The following is an 18,178-nucleotide window of genomic DNA, read 5'->3' on the forward strand; positions in this document are numbered from 1 at the left end:
AACACTTCTTTAAGATAACATTAAAGCACACTGCTCCATTTAAAGCAATACAGTATATCCTTAATCCATCAATAATCACACACTGTATGTGAAATACTGAATGATTTTGCCTCCAGGCACTGTTTATGAATTGTTGCCCTTGACCCCATCAATTGTTCTAGTTCCCACCCCCTACACTTGACATTTTTCTTGACATGTTGTTTGATGACATCAGTAGGATAATGTTGCAACACTGGCTCACTACATGGAAGGAATAATAAACCAGATCACATTCTTCCTTTCTCAGGGATCACAACATAGCTTTGAGTTATGTGTCCTCCCTCTCAATGTAATGACACCACCATGATGTGGCAACAGGTGTATGGAAGTATTCAAGCTTTATTTTCCAGTCAAAGCATTTTTGTCACTTATTAAGGGTTTTGGGATTCTGATTGTTATTTAGCATTTCAGTAGAGTCCTCAGAACCGAGCAGCATACATAATATTAGGATTATAATACTACTCCTTCACTGACATTCTGTTCTTCAACTTTACTTCATTTATCCCATATCATCATCATCATCATCATCATCACCATCATCATCGCCATATGTAAGTATGTACATATGTATATACTTATAGGATTTAACACCATGACCAGGTGCATGTTTTTTTTAAGAGAGCAATAGCATATTGTGTTCCCAGTCTGAGATGGGAACATAAAAATACAAATTCTAAATGATATCCTTAACATATATAACCAATGTGTCGACACAAAGGGAAGTGATGGTGCCTCTTATGTATGCCTATACAAATCTTCAAATTGAAGTCTAAACCAGTCAGAGGCAGGAGAATTGCTTTTCTGTAGCCAAGAACTGCTGATTGTTGCAGTTGCCAAGTGTAGAAAAGATAAAAGCATGTTTGACCTTCTCCGTGTCACTGTAAGACAGGAAATACTTTATTTGGAGACAGTTCCTTGCTAGAATAACAGGCCTCAACAACTTTCATGACCTGCTCTTAAAAGGAAGATTCACTTCAAATATGACACCTGGGTTCTAAGGAGGGAATTCAACACAGGCACCTAAAGAGTCTATATACCCAGTTTAGACAGATACATGCTCCTTTTTGTGTTACTATTGCTTCTGATGGGTCCTTAAATAATTTTCTATTACAAAATTAAGCAGTAGACTTTGGTAAGTATGGTCAATACTACTGACTAAATAGGGAGGGTTGGTGAACCGGGTTATCATCTGCATAAAAAGTGATAAGATGCATTATGTTTGTGCAATATGTGACCTGTTGGGAACAGATAACAGAAAAAAGACAGGGCCAAGATGGAACCCTGAGGCACTCTATAGACGACAAAGCAGGGATGTTTATAATGGTTTGAATAAAAAATGTCTCCATGCGACAACAGACATCATCCGATTTGTACAATGGCATCACTACAATCTGATGCTGGTTCCTCACAATATCATCCCCTCCTTTTCCTCTACCCTCCACCAGAAAAGCTCCTACAGCAGCATGCATAGCTCAATATTTTGCCATGGCAACAGTTGATGTACAGACAGGCATGATGGTGACTGTACCTCTTAAGGAGGCAACATCACGGATAATGCAACAGGGATTCAAATTTATTTTATCTCTTCTGCATATGAACTCACTGTAATATTACAAAGAGGAAACATGGCTGTGCTGTGTATTTGTGTACATAGACATGCTCTGCTGCAGAGTTACACACTGACTTAAGGATTCTGGGTGGGTGGGTCCAGCTTTCTTTCAGAATTCATGCATTCAGGGAGACATTACATACACAAACACACAGAAGCACATCGACAAATATAAGAAAATAATAATGTTTGCATTCCACACTTACTGTATGCACACATGGGGGGGGAGAAAACACTTGAAAACAAACTTACACATAAGTGCAAACCAAGCAAGTTATTTGAAAAGTGATGTTTGTACTGAAATGAGAACTCCCACATATAGTCTTCAGAGGGATTCTTTTTTGACATTTAAAGGAATGTTTTCTCATGCTACTCTTGTTGCTGATCAATAGCAGGGATCGCTTTTAACTGCACCTCTCTCACCCTATGTCAGTGGATCCATATCATCCATATGAGTAGTCAACACAGAGCACAAGCCAAAAAATCAGTATAAAAAATGTAGAGGTAGAGATAAACATGCAGGAAACCCAGAGAAGTCATACTGACAGACATTTTACCACAATATAACCCATGTTATGTATTGTCCTTTCGTATTGAGCTCTCTCATAATCTTGTTGTCGTTTAATGTGTTTTCTACAGAACCTTCCTTTTGTTGCATTATTAATTTATGTGTTTTTGAGTTTTTGTGACTGCTTCATGCAGAGAATCCTGTGAATTCACTTGTGTTCCTCTATGGATATGATGTACATTCAGACAGTGTTGAAGCCCCTAGTGTTAAAAACAGCAGTGTCCAACAGGCTGACCTGTTATGCCAGCATCATCTTAGCGAGCGTGTCAGTGTGTGCGGTAGAGAGCAGCGAGAACATGCAGTGCGTTTTAATGGACACATCAGACCAAAAACACACCCTACTGAGAACCTGAAATATACTGAGGTGTCTAACATACTTTTTTCTGCAGGGGTAAAATAATGAAGACGGCACCCTGAGGCTTTTACTGTATGTCATGTTGCTTCACAAGTTCCTCCCCACTGGATTGACTAGATTAAAGAGGTATTTCACTTTGGCAAATTATTTGACATCACATTATGTCTGCAGTCAGCCGAGCTGAAAAATGAGCTGGGTACATGAGTGGCTAAAACCAGATTTTTATTTTTTACTTACATCATGTCTTGCAATAACATATTGTTGTATGTGTTACTTTAAAAAAAAAATGTGTTGCTTTCCTTGTTGTAAACCATACTTTAACCCATTACTTCCTGTTCTGCTCCTGCCATGTTGCAATAAAAAAAAAAATTCTGTGAAGTCTGATCTTAGGTATTGTGTAGGTGGATTGATTACTTGGTGCAGAAACAGTGTTCAAAGTTTCCCTGGACTCTCTCTCTCTCTCTCTCTCTCTCTCTCTCTCTCTCTCTCTCTCTCTCTCTCTCTCTCTCTCTCTCTCTCTCTCTCTCTGCAGTACAGGAACATCATACTGGCTTTATTTGAAAGTCTCACTGTGCAGAGATTTGCTGAAAGATCTATTAAAAATCTACACACATTCTCCCCTCATGTGCAACATTTGTAAATAACATTAAAGGTAACAAAAGGTATTTAGTGTTTTTTAAATACATTTTATATGTTTTCTTTTGATTTTGTGTGACGGTATTTTTCTTTCTATATCGTATACACAGCATCAACAGCATCAAGTTTTGTCTTTTCATGATTTGGAAAATTAGTATTACTTTAACCATGCTTGTGGCATGGCTCCAGGATTGGAAATATGAATAAAAACAATGTAATATAAATTTCATGGAGCCTTTCATCTAGCACCATCTGCTGCTCAACATAAAGTGCATTCAATTACTATCTAGGTATACATTGAAAAGTAATTCAATTCCACTGAGGTTAAGGTGTACTGTTTAGTGCCAATTATCAACTGTTATCATGCTAACAAGAAGAACCTAGCTTGTGAATATGGCAAACATTATGTCTCCTTAGAATCATAATATTAGTATTGTCATTAAAGGGATGTATAGCATTAAGATCAAAGCAGTAAATAATAGCAGAGCCACTAGGTCCAACAGTCCAACTACATATCTTTATATAGAACTATAAACTCTACATCATCCCAGTCACAAGCAAATGCTCAAAGCATTAGATTCATAGACACAGGATAGATCTAAAAGTAGTTTGCAGTTCCTTTTAAAAACATAGTGAAATCATACAGGATAACCTTTATCCCAAAGTCTTCAGGTTTGTGTGCTTTCTTTTATTTTGGCATTTTAAATGAACCAAGACTGTCATGCTGTTTAACTTGCATCAAACAAGGTGGCAAAAAAATTGCCTATTTAGTTTTTTTTGTAAACTTTTTTGGTCAGAACACTCTCTCTAGGCACTGTGGCTTACCTTGTGTTCCTGGTGTCACAGTTTTCAGTCAGGCTCAGATATGTAAGCCACTGCTCCCTACCTTCCAACAGACCGCCCTGCAGTGCAATTTCACTGGCTCAGCGGGTTGGTGCTGGATGTGGCCCGCAGCAAGGCGAACGGGATCCCTGCAACAAGAATGCAAGAGTTTTTCTCAGCCTTCAGCTCTAAAACTTTTCTGTACCTACATGTCTCTAACTCAAATGTGCAAACAGCTATCATAGTAGCATTTCTGCTGCCCCATGAAACAGCAAAGCACCTTCAGCAGGGATCATAACAGGAGCGATTGCAGTGACCAAGAGCCTACAGGCTTTGAACAGAATTGCTGTTACACTCCTGCCATGTACTCAATCTGGCTTCTCCCTGAACAACTCCTCCCCTCCTCGGGCCAGTCATTTTCAGAGCTCGGGTTGTGTCGATATTGACCTCCCACAGGTACACGACTCTCCTTTCATCATCCCCTCTTTCTACCCTGCAGGAGTAAAAAAAAAAAAGAAGAAAAATAGGCACACTTCCTTCAGTGCCTAGATTTATAACCTCTCTGCTGTCAGTCACATTTTAAGATGTGAGTCTGTTTATGTGAGTATGTCTCATTTTACCTAAGATGTGTGCAAGAGGGAGACATTTCCATAACAATACTGTGACTTCTTTGAAGGAAATTATGAAAGCACAACTGCAGAAATGTTCCAGGTATTCAACTTTGACTTCACATACTGTAAGCGATATAGTATAGAGTATACATTAAGACTAATGTGCATCATTTTGACATGGCCTACGTGCATCACTGATACATTCTGAAACATGCAGCTCATTATGCCTCTATGGATGTTTAATGCATAAAGCTGAGATTAAATCATGTTGAATTTGCATTTCCTTGGGTTGTCAAATAGACTGATAAAACCTGCAATACAAAATGTCACATGCATGCATAACTGACAATATGGTACATTCCTGCTATATATACATTTTCAACATAGTTCCAGTCTTGTGTTTTTAAGGTTGAAACCAGACACTATGTCCAGGTAGGTTTCTAATTATTTATGACTATATGCTAAATACAATACATGCAACACTTGTAACATATAGTATATGAAGGTCTTTTTCAATTTAAGTGAAATTCATATTTTCTAAATTTTCTCTGTTAAACTGCAAAAATCCAAAATCTATAACTTGATACTTCTGCTGCCGTGGAGTTTAGGTTCTCTTTTATATCTTCCTACTAAATGCAATAATGTAGAGAGCAAACACAGCATGTTTGCACCATGTGCATATATTGTACAGAACAATGTAGATCTGCTGATCCAGCTATTGCTCCACATTTATGCTGTGCATTCACTTGTTTCTTCAGTGCAATATGATCTGTTGTTATAGATGATTACATCATTCTCAGTACTCTCTTGTTGCTCTGCTACACTAACACAGTACATATTTTAATTTAAACTATAAAAGTTGAGAGTGATCAAATAGTTTTAACAGCCAATCAGAATTGATTCATGAACAGCTAAATATCACAACAAGAACTACCAAATTGCTTTCCAAACTATTTCAATGAATGACCTCTTTAATAAAGGCTTCCCTTTGTGTAACAACTTTTACCAATTATTTAGAACATATAAAAGTGATAACATTTTACTTAATTAAAACACCTCTAAAGGCTGTATTTAAAGCAAACATATTTGATAGGCCACATGGTTCCATGTTTTATTACTAATGGGGCCCCCAAGGGTGCTTTGATCCCCTCTAATTTCAGTAGGCTTGAGTTATTTAGTCATAGTCGTGCTTTTGGCACTACAGAGACTGCAGTTCCATTTTAGTAAAATCCTCCTCTGAGTAAGTCTGAGGATGTGCCCCCCTATTTAAAGACTAAAAATATCTGCAAGATGAAAACCCAAGCACAGATACCGGTGGCGTAAAGCATTATCATTGTTTTGGTTTGTTTAAATATTCCTTTCTGACATGATTGTAATTGAATGTCATCACCTCAAGCCAAGACTGACATTGTGCAACATATGCAACACACTCACAAGGAGCAACAGTAGTTCAACCTTTGAGATATATGATTTAGTTGCATGATGTTAGGTCTGTAAAGTCACCATGAATCAACAGCCAGGTGTGCCTTACTTAGCACAAAAACAGTAAATTCATAAAAACAATAGCAGCCTTAATGAACAGGCTTCATGCAAAAGTAGAACTGTTTACAGATTGTTTTATAATGTATGCTCCGCCTGTTTTACCTCTTTCTATCCAACTAAGTTTTTTCCTGAAATTGCTGAACTATTAATCTACTGTGAGTGTTCTACAAAAGACTAAAGCTCGATTTATACTTCTTCGTCAAATCTACTCTGTAGCATATGTCATAGGTTCACATAGCATCCTACCTTCAGCGTTGTCTAAATCATGTAGTGCACAGTCATTTGTTCAGCTTTATTTCGGTATTTATGCAGCTTACAATCTGTGCACAGAGCTAGGCGCAGAGTGCAAAGAGGATGGATTATGTGTCTTGATTAGAAATTGTTGTGTTTTTGGGTGTAGCATGAATGAAACCAATCAGAGTGTCAGCACTCATTCCCCTTAAGAGCCAGATGCGCTAGCAGGTCGGCACATTGCTATTTCAGTCTTTATTCTGAGACAGACCAAACTACGGCCAGCTCATTTAACCTCTCTGCTTTCATTGTGCCCCTGAACACACCAATTTATTTTCAACCATGCATGAGAGTGTGTGTGCTCCTGCACTTGTTACTGCATGTATTAGAAAGAACGCACACTGGAGCGAGGGCGCATGAAGGAGAGTTTGGAAAAAAACAGAAGCAGAAACAAAAGCCTTTTTATCTCTCAATCCTCTGTCCCATTAAAAACTAAATTTAATTATATCAGTAAATGCACTGATATCAAACTCTGAAGTAGGTGTGCTATTGTGCATCATGTATGTGAAATAAATTCAGGGGACCTCTTATGTCTATCTATTTCTAATGCGCCCTCTAAAAATTTAGAAACATACAATGCCAGAGACTTTTGACTTCTGACCAGATTTTAGATGGTCTAAGGCGCAATCGTTCTCTGCATCCTCATAGGAATGCGTCATCTTTTCGCCTGATCACATCTCATTTTTAAACAAACACACCTCCCCCAACAGTAGAGCAATATATTTTGCTATTAGAACTATACGACGATGGGTGTTACAATGACAGGAGGCGTCAGGATGAAAATAGGAAAGACACCTGCGCTGGAGAAAGACAAAGCGGGCGTACCATAGAGCCATATGGCCTTCTTTGTGAGCCCAAAATGATTGGCCAAATGGTGAAAACTGATAGCCAACCCTAGAATTAGTCTGGGTTTTATTTCCTGGAAATTTTCTTTCAGATACAACCTTTAAAATTATTACTTTTTCCCCCCAAACCAATTCCACTTCATTGTGCACCCACAGGTGGATTCAGTATGGTTTCTTCCCCAAGTGTGACTCTATTATTACACCACATGTTCTCTCCTCAGATTGACTGTATCAGCCCTATCCTCAACTTTAATCCTACAGCTTTTGCTAGTCATTTCCAGATGTTTCACTATTTTCACCCTGTCCCTTTAGAATCCCCTTTTTACCGCGCACAGTGTCTGCTCAGACAGAACTTTTGCTTTGGAGAAATGGTGTCTGTATGCTTTCTCATCCACTTCTTCACACTTTTTCACCTCAGCCAGCCTCCTTTTCCTCGCCAGCAAAGCGCCGTTTATTTCCTCTCAGTGCCTCTTTTTCTACGTCTCCAGAGCTACAGCATGTTAGCGATGGGAGCTGCTCTGATTCCATCTCCAGAATAAATGACTGAGAAGAGATAAAGACAGGGGAAAAGGCAGAACGATTGTGCAGTTGGAGAGGAGGGCTCTCGTTCCTGGTAGATAAGCAGGAGCATTGAGTGTGTGGGCGTGTTTGTGCGTGTGTGTGTGTGTGGAAGGAAAGAAGGCAGCAGAAGAGGAAGCCCCTGAAGGCACCATGACGTGTCACCTTATCAGCCACCAACACTCAGGCTTCCCTTAAGACCCCTCAATACATCTTTTTGATCTGCAGGGATAGGCTTCTCTCAAACAGCCAAAGGTAATCATGTGTTGGATCATATCACCATAAACCTGTGAACTGGCTGATATGAAATCAACGCACAGGAGGAAATGCATTGTAGCGTTTCCTCCTGCTCCTTTGTCTTTTAAAGATTTAGCCGTTTGATTTTTAGCTGAAAACAGAGCTGCTTTCACACATTCACACCGTGGTTATTTTCCCTCTGCATTGTTCCCTCAGTGGGAAGACAACCAAGTTTTTTTTGTATAAGGTCAAACTTTGTCAGAACTTCCAAGTTGTGTTAATGTAGTGAAAGTGTTGTAAAAGACAACAGATCATGAAAATCTTGAGGGACATTTGGTCCAATTTCAAGCGAAAAATCTAACTTTATAACCCATTGGCCACCATAAGACAACAGCTTATGTTAGCATGAAATTACTTCCAAGCTAACATTGCAGTTCAGTACCCAGATCTTGGGTTTTATACTTAGCTTAGCTATGATAGTGAGTAAGTTGAATTATAGCATTACCATTTGTTGATCAGTTGCCATAAGCACATTAAACTAGATTTATTTTATCTTGAAATAAGATGTTTCAGTAAATTTGACCTTTGTCTTGTGATACATTTGGAAGTATTGTAATAATAAACATTTGTCAGATTGTTAACATTACTAAACCTGCAAACCCACTCAGAAGCTCAACATTAGCTCTTTTCAGACTGATTTTTTCACAAAGTGCTGTTACTAAGCTCAGCCTGGTCACGTCTTTGTATATTCATATTGATTCTGCGATGGCTTAGTATAAGTGTCCCAGTCTGTGAATTCACATTGCGTTTTGGCGTTACAGAAGAATGGCACAGCGGGAGCTCCACAGACACACGGTCAGATATGCACACACACATGGCGCTGCGCTCCCCCGCTGGCTCCACTGAAACCGTCTCACCTCTGATTGTTACTACCTCTTGCTTCCTCCCCCATTTACGCCTCAGAACCATTAGATTGAAGGAGAAACATCACAGGGGCGCAAAGGCTTGAAACACCGGTCTGAATAGAGCTATTATTACAGTATTTGAGATTTCAACTCAAAGGGTAATGCTGGAGAAAAATGGCTTTCTTATCATTATGATCAATTAATAGTGCAATTGAATTTTAGCATTGGGGGTTCCAAAATAAAAATAGAGATGAACTGCAATGTGCACAGAAGAGGTTGGATTCAAAATCAGGTAACAAGCAGGTACTTTAATTCCAAAGCGCTATGCTTGTTGATTGAGCGAATACTTCTAAAATGAACATGAATATTGTTAAAAAACTTGACATAGTACATTGAAGTCATTGGTTTGATTTGGTTTGTGCTTGATAACTGAGTTGCTTAATCATAGAAAAAAGTGGGTTGGTAAAGAAAGTGATACTGTGACTGTTTTAGCTCATCTGTGTATAGTTCTTTGACCCTTTGTTATCTAAAGAGCATATTCATCAAATTTTAATGTATCTATTTTGCCAAAAACTGTATAAATGTTTCTCCTTAGAGTTGTACTTCAAGAAGTGGGGATTAGCTGTAACTGAATAGCCACTAACATCTTCTTCTTTGCCTGTCATACCATTGAATTTCACATTAACATCAACAACATTAACAGAATAATTTTGAGTGATGTTATAACCTGAGTGAGTAGCTTTGTGTTACAAAAATATGCCAATATCTAAACCCCTACATGCATCATCGTCTGCAGACAAAAGTTGGACCCCTGAGCCTCACATTCTGAACGATTTTGCGATGATAAATAATTGCATATTTCCTTCTAGAGAATACGTCTGGTTTCTATGAAGGGAGTTTAAAGTGAATAATGGATCTCTATGCTCCATCTATTCACCAGATACTTCTTACACACACAAACCTCTTTCCAGCTCCCCAACGCTCCTCGCTTGCTCTACCGTAACAGTTTAGTAATTAGGACCAACAGCTGCGATTTCTGACACAAGTAGTCAGCATGTCACAGCTGAGCAGATTCCTCACACTTCCTTTCACCCGTTCATTTTACAGTCTGCTGCCGGCGCTCCCTTTTTGCCTCCGCTCTTTTTTAACCAAGACAAATTGAGATCGGAAGATGAACGCTTGAAGTTTTTTCTCTGTTTTCCATCTCCAACTATCATGTTCCAAAAAGTAGGCCTCCTTTCATCGCTCCAGTGGAGTGAATATTTAGTCACATACATGAGGGGCTGTGCAATGTGCCAAAACAAAAACAGGTAATACAATGAATTTGAATCAAAGAAGTCACACATTATGCAAGGATTATGCAAGGTTAGTTAGCTACTTGTGTTAGTCATTAGTGAGAATGACAGAGGGGAATGGTTTCTAATACTCTTATGTGTGACAATCTGTTCATTTTTTTCCTGCTTAAACCCTGAAATAATACTGAATTTGGCAAAATGAGTAAATTCTGGAACAAAATAGGTGTAGCAGAAATTTGGAAGACTAAACAAAGCAGTGTGCAAAAATGTTAAGCATGTAGCTCATGGTGGTGCCACATAGTCAAGGGATCCCCAAAGTCGCTGACCTCCTGGCCTAGTAGAAGTTTGAGTTTAATTGTTTTTTTGTTTTTTTTTGCCAGATGGTAATAAATATTCCATTTATTTGCTGGCCCTAAATCGTATTGAAAATTAACCTCTGCAAGTCAAACATTTAGGAGGATGAAGATCTAAAACTTGACAGATTGAATAAGAATGAACTTGTGTATTTGTGTAGAGTAAGTCTTGAAGTGCTCAGGGATATTCTTTTCATGTTATATCTTTTAAACAACATGTATTTAAGAAATATTGACATTATATATGTTAATATGTATCCTTACCCAGTCAATGAGTTTTTTACAACTAAAATAATCATCAATAAAAATTATCTGGAATCTATTGCTTGATAACTGTGGCATCTGAACAGAATCAATTGTAATTGTATGTTTTTCTAAATGAGGCAGTTTGGACTTTGTCTCCCTCTTTGGATCTCTTTAATTCATTTGATGGACCTAAACATGTTGTAATTCAAAGACTTATTCCAGCAACAACACAGTCCTGCTCTTCTTCTCACATTTATTAACATAATCAAGTGAAGAGAAATAACCTTTTTGTTCTGTTAAGTAGATCAAATTAGTTGGTCCCTGAAGAGCTGTGGTTGGTTAGAGTCCAACTCAAATAGTTCCCATTTCAAAAAAAAAAACTATAGCTTAAAGTCTGTGCATTTAAAATAACTGAAAGCTCATTTTTATCCCACAATTAAAAGTTGTATAAAGCATAATAAAAATGAAAATCTTTAATAAGTCAAGCAATAATCATATCTCTGTTCAAGTTTAAAGTGTTAATGTAAATAAAAACTTTTCCAGTGTGGAGAATCTTTGCCTTAAATTGAATCATTCATTCTGATTCTGACAGGTGACCTTTTCAGCTACTTATTCTCCAACAAGAAAGAAGACAAATTGAGTGATCAATGTAATAGGGTGCGGCTTAAAAAGCAAGTTAAGCGGCACTGTAGGAAGAAAAGCTGTCAAGAGACAGCTCTCTACAACTGTTCAAGTCATCTCCGCAAGATCATCTTTCATCTCTTCATATCTCTCTTTGGTTTTTAGCAGCTTCTCCTTAACCTTGTTCTCTGCAGCAGGTGCAAAGCCGTGACCTTTATTTGACTTTTGTCTGGGAACCTGCACACGTGTCTGTCCCCAAAGACGTTGATGACCATTTTACTTCAACACATATTAAGCCTAATTCAATTGTTGGGTGAACAGTAGAGCTGGGAGAAAAAAAAAAAGTATCGCTATTTTTAATTGGTCAATTCACAGAATTGATGAATTCCCCTGGGATTGATGAGCGTGACGTCATATACGTTTACTGAAAAACAACCAACGTGAGCTGAGAGCAGCCAAAAGTGTGAAGGAGCTTACATCTTGTTTTCTCAATAGCTCCGAGTATTTGAAGTTATCAATAAGGCTACAACTCCATCAGTCTCTCTGACTGAACCAGCTAAAAAAATGATTTAAGTTTTAAGGCAGAGGTTATTATTGATGAATGTAGCCGCGGTTAGCTCACACGCTACGCCAGTTTGTTTCTCTTTTTGCAGAGCGATTCTCAATGAAGAGGGAGCAATATCAACAGCATGAGGGTACTTGAAGTAATAACTGCTGTAGTTAGAATCTTGTTCAAAGTATTTCTGCCAACACTGACACATAGCCTGTGCTGTTTGGCAATGTGCTGAGGGTCGTAGCTCCAGGCAGCCAATCCTATACTAGATGGGGCAGGACTTGTTGCCTAGGTAACAAAGGAACCATATGCTTGTCAGCTGATGATCACAGAAAAATTGAATATGTAGGAACAGATAGCCCGTATGTTGCTCAGTGTTAGATATAAAAATAAATAAATAAATGATAAAAAGGCAAAGACTGAGTGACTGATATGTTTGGAAATATGACTTGATATTCTACTCTCTCCCCTTTTGTATGATTCCACTGAATGTTCACTTCAAAAGGAAAAGAAAATCTCAATAATTGATAGTATCGGATCACAATACTTGTTGTATCGCAATAATTCAGAATTGCAATATAAATCGAATCAGCATCCAAGAATCATGAGACCATAAAGAAACGTAAAGACTGTAACATTACAGTGTGTGAGGACGAACATTTAACCAGAACTCTGCAGCTTCTGTGAGCTGTTTTCAAAATGCAATAACTTCATTTATTTTTATAGTCTTTATGTTTAAAAGGCCGAAACAACTCCACACAACAAATATTTTACAACCCAAATTATGTTTTTTACAAATTGGACTACTCTTTCTGTTAATGCAGACATTGAATCTCCTAAGAAGAAGAAGATGCTCCTAAATAAAGAATTGTGTGCAGTAGCAGCTGGTGCATTTTTTTTGTACATCTTAGCTTGTTAGCTTGAACTAACACATAATGGAAATTGTACTTGTCCCTACTAGTCCTAATTTTGTTCTGTGTTTGGTTCTATATTCCATTGAGAAAGAACAAATTGTCTCCAACAGGCTTCTGAGGACTGACTTAGAGAGAGAGAGAGAGAGAGAGAGAGAGAGAGAGAGAGAGAGAGAGAGATGGGAATGTTAACAATTATCCAAGCTTCAAGATAAGAATTTGAACCATTTACGCTGAAGTATTTGGCAGCCAGCACATCCTCTGCACTCTAAAACTCTGAAGAGAACAAATCTCTCCTCCTGAAAATCTGCCTTCCTGTTGACTGCAGGGAGAGATGTGGATCAGAGAGGAGAAGACAGATGGGCTTTTAGGTGCTAAAAGTGTGGGGCAAAGACGCCCAGATGACTTTTTTAACCTTGGGCCCATCATGTTCACTCTGGCTTGTCACTGCTTGAAGTGGGCGTGAAGCAGCACACTACTATACTATCAACAGGAGTTTGAGTGGCAGCACATAGAGATTAAAAGCAGGAAGAGTTTGCAGCAAGAGATCACAAATAACCTGAAGCAAGGACAGAGTTGGTCTGTTTTCCCGGTCACTTTGAGTGCATAGACCCAATCAGAACTTTATGCATTATGAATAGAAACATCAAGATGCATTGTGCCTAAAATATGACAGCTGATATGCAGCAACACTCATAAAATAGCAATAGTACAGTTTTAGTTTGTTTTAGCAACAGTCCAGTTCTACATCTTATTGGTGCACAGAAATATGTGCTATTTCAGAAGTGTTGTATTAAAGGAAGAATGTGATTCTTTATGAACCCGTCTCCACTCGTGTTCGCACAAAGGAGTTGACAATTAGAATGCACCATACCTCATAGATTAGGGTTAGGGTTAGACACTTTTGTGAAATTGAAATAAGCAGTGAGTAAACTATGATATTCTTCTTTTCTCTCGTCCTTGACTAAAAGAGCTTTAGCCTATACGCAAGGCCGTCATGTCCATGTAAACATGATGTAACAGGACAGCTGGCGTGATTCACGTTTCTCACGTTTCTCACATGTCTCTCATCGCTCCTTCAAAAAGGTTTATTGTGTGCGTCGATGATCATTTGTTATTCCACATGGGTACATGTGAAAGTCACAATACCGTTTTATTAGCCATCTCCACTTACCTTAACTGAGTGCATATTTAGTGGAAGCTGCAAATAAACCCTGTGCCCTGATTGATTTTTCACTCAAAAGAAACAATCAGCGAGCTATCAGTGCAGGGAGCTTTAGTGTGTGTGTGTCTGTGTGTGTGTGTGTGTGTCTGTGTGTGTGTGTGTGTGTCTGTGTGTGTGTGTGTGTGTGTGTGTGTGTGTGTGTCTGTGTGTGTGTGTGTCTGTGTGTTTGCGTGTATTGGGGTTTGATCTTCAGCAGGAAGAGTGATGGGATTAATGTATGCCATAATTGGGGTGATGGAGGGTCAATGCTGGATTCTTAATGAGGCTCTAGGTTCAAGGGACAAGGTGCCCTCTTGTGAATGACACACGTGAACCAACATGTTATTCATGCACTCAGGCTGAACTGAGTTTAGAAAATGTCTGGAAAAAAGAAAAACAAGATGTAGAGCTGACATTAAAGCAATGTAGACCTTATGGACAGCACTTGAAAATCAAGTAAGAATTATATGAGTTTACAAGAAACCACTCTTTACACGCACAGGAAAACACAACGACAAGGAGGGATTTTAAATCTCTTAGTGAAAAAGAAATACAATTTAATTTTTGCTGGGGAATCTGATTCCTTGGTAGTTTTTATTTTATTTTACCTTTATTTAACCAGGCAGGTCACTAAGAACATGTTCTTATTTACAACGAAGGCCTGGCAAAAGACAAAAGCCTTTTGAGGGGAGGGGGGGGTGGGGGCTGAAAGGAAAGGTCAATGTTAAAAGGACAAACAGCACAGTTAGAAGATAGCAGCGTACAACATTTCCAACAGCCAACTGCATTCCAAACAGTCACAGCACAATAAAAAGTTAAAAGGACATATCCAAACATACCAGTCATAAGGAAGGCGAACCACAGTCATCACATGTACAACGTATCCTTACACACACTCACAACAGCAGCACACACAGCACATAGAACAACCACAGAGATGTGGGCATACACATGCGATAAACAGAGAGGCAAACATCTAAAAGACAACAGGAATGGGAGAGATAGTAATGAGCCAGCAGATAGAGGTTTGGGAAAAGTTAGTGCACTAAGTTGTTCCAGTCAATGGCTGCAGCAGCCCTGAATGATGTTTGACCAATAACTATATTTGTTTTTGGGGATTTTTAGGAGAATGTGGTGGGCAGAATGGGTGTTGTAGGTAGCAGTTGTAGTTTGCACCAGGTGACACAGGTGGGGGGGGGGGACAGACCAAGAAGGGTTTTGTATATAAGAATTAATTAGTGGATTTTATGACGGATGTGTAAGGATGGCCAGTTGACAGAGGAATATAGGGTGCAGTGGTGAGTGTTGAAAGATGCATTGGTGATAAACCTTATTACTAGCAATAAGTCACAGGTATCATGGCCAGAAAGGTTTGAGTATTATGGTGTTCTCTTGGGGTGTGAATGTCAAATCATTTGGTGCAAGCAAAGGAAATATGTCAAAACTTTAATAGCTGCAAATGCAATTAATCAACTCTGGGTTTTGAGTAGCTTGCTGTTCATGATGTCTACTTCCAGGTTATTCAAGTTCTCAGATAAACCATTTAATAATCCCAGTAATAGGGTAATGTATAGAGACCTGAGGTTACAGGATGTTCCCTTGCTACGTGGCATCACCTTAACCATTTTTCTGTAACCATTAACGAGATTAATTAACAACATTAACAACATGAATTAGTAACAACAGTGGTGGAAATGTTGAATCAATCAGTGGATATTTTTGGATGTAATGTGTTTGGATTAAATCTTTTACTAGATTTGGATTGTGGGGAACCTTTTTGATGACACAGGACTGCTTTTGTTGAGATACTATGACCGAAAGAGTACAGTGGACCTTCACACAGTAAGAAGTTTCAGTATTACAGATTTATCATTACTTTATGTTGCCTTACATGAGAAGTAAAGTGAATTCAAAGCTCTGATAAATACACATTTTTACATATTGTATAAGTCTACCCTTTGCAGTTTAGCATCAACATTAATAAAATTGCTGACCTTCGTGATACCTCAGAAGGCATTATGCTCTGTGTTTTTTCCCCACCTTGGGATGTACCCGGTTATTGTGGGATTTATGCTCCTAAACACATTTAGTGACCGTAGCCTGTGCCTTCTCACTCAGTTTCTCTCTTGCTCTCTCCGTCCCCCATGACATACCAACACATATCACAAACTCTAATGCCTTCCCTGCCTCCTTCTTTTTCCACAGCCTGTTCTATCAGTCCTGCCTCTGCTGCAACATCAAAATGGAAATGACGGACAGGCAATCTATATGGAAATGGTATACAGGTGTCCAAACACACTGTGCTCGGGGAACATGGACATCCTTGGTCTTAATCTGTGGTTCCCAATGCACTACAATATAGTCTCTATGGAAATAACTGTGCTGTTGTTAAGCTTTGATGCATTCATCAGCTTTAAGCTATTTTATTTTGTCACTGATGGGAACAGCACACGGTGCAGGGCAATTATTGGTGCTGGGGTTTTGCATTGAGTGACTCAAGCAACAGCCTCTATAAATAGAATTGAAATCACTTGTGTGTGTTGTTTTTAAGGCAATGTTTGCCTTTATTGGACAGGACAGTCAAAGAGAGACAGGAAATGTTGCGAGGGAAGAGTGGGGGATGACATGCAGCGAAGGGCAGAGGTCAGACTCCAACTCACGGACACTGCAAGCAACTCGTCTATCCGGCACCCCTACTTGTGTGTGTTGACATGCAGTTTTAAATCTTGTTTGGGTAAAGTATTGCGTTTGACAAATGGAGGAATTTTTGTGAAAAATATTATAATTTGGCAAAAAGTTTTTAGATTTGACAGAGCTGTAAAAGAGTGGAGAGTTAAACCCACAGAAACATCACATTTCAATCAGTTTTTCCTCCATTGGAATTTTGTCTGGCCGTTTTTAACTGTAACTTATTCATGTCATTGTATCTTCAGGTGCCCAGTTCCTAATAATGGCAAAACAGTAGCGGATTGAGAAATGATTTAATTCACATTTTCTCTTGCAGTACTTTGAAATCATTAAAATGTGCATGATTAAGACTCAAACTTCGCCCTATGAAATGTAATGATATTTAAATGATGTGAAAATGGATGAGAAGAAAATGCAAAGATCGACATAAAAAAGTTAATTTACCATGAGCTAAGCAAACATACGGTTAGCAAATACATTTTTACAGTAAAACCTATAAATAAAAGTATTTATAATAAATAATTGTACTATTATGTAATGCATTTCCCTGATTTTCACGCTGCCTTTCTTTATCAAGCATGTGACCTGTGTTTCATCATTTGAGCTTTATATAAGCACAGACAATACTGTTTTCCATCTGCATTATCTGTCCTATCTGACAATTTAAAAACACTTAATGGTTTATCATGGAACCTTTACAACCTCATCATTCAGACATAGCCATGAATCTTTTACTGTGCATTGTTGCTGTTACTCTGTCCATTAGGTAAGGTGAAAGTTGTTCCTCATAAATGCAGTATGTAATCCCATCTCTAATGTAATGTCTAATGCAGAGTTTGTGGACAGACGTTTTGTAAAAAAACAGACATGATGCAATGTACAAATGTTCATGACATTTAAGTGGATAGGATGTGGATAGACACCATATTTAGGTGGGACAAACAAAGGTATAGTTGGTTCTTATCAGCATATTTGACTGCATACTGTATCATTTTTCCCAACCTAATCCTCTCTTTGTCATGCCAAGCTTCATATGCAGCTCATAAAAACATGAAGACAGTTATAATAAAGTATAGACTGTATAGCACATTTATAATATTTCAGTTAGATTTAAACATGCAGTCAAAACAGCTTTTCTGAATTCTGGGTGTGTGTGCAGCATTTCTGCAATGTCACCAGAAAATCACAATAATGAAAAAATATTCTTTCTACTCTCACAACCACTCCCTCCCTCCGACTTTGTACGCAGATGGCTTTATTATGTTTATTTCCATATGCGACATTGGAGA

Source organism: Labrus bergylta, chromosome 15 (assembly GCF_963930695.1).
Source record: "Labrus bergylta chromosome 15, fLabBer1.1, whole genome shotgun sequence".
In the NCBI taxonomy this organism is placed as follows: domain Eukaryota; kingdom Metazoa; phylum Chordata; class Actinopteri; order Labriformes; family Labridae; genus Labrus; species Labrus bergylta.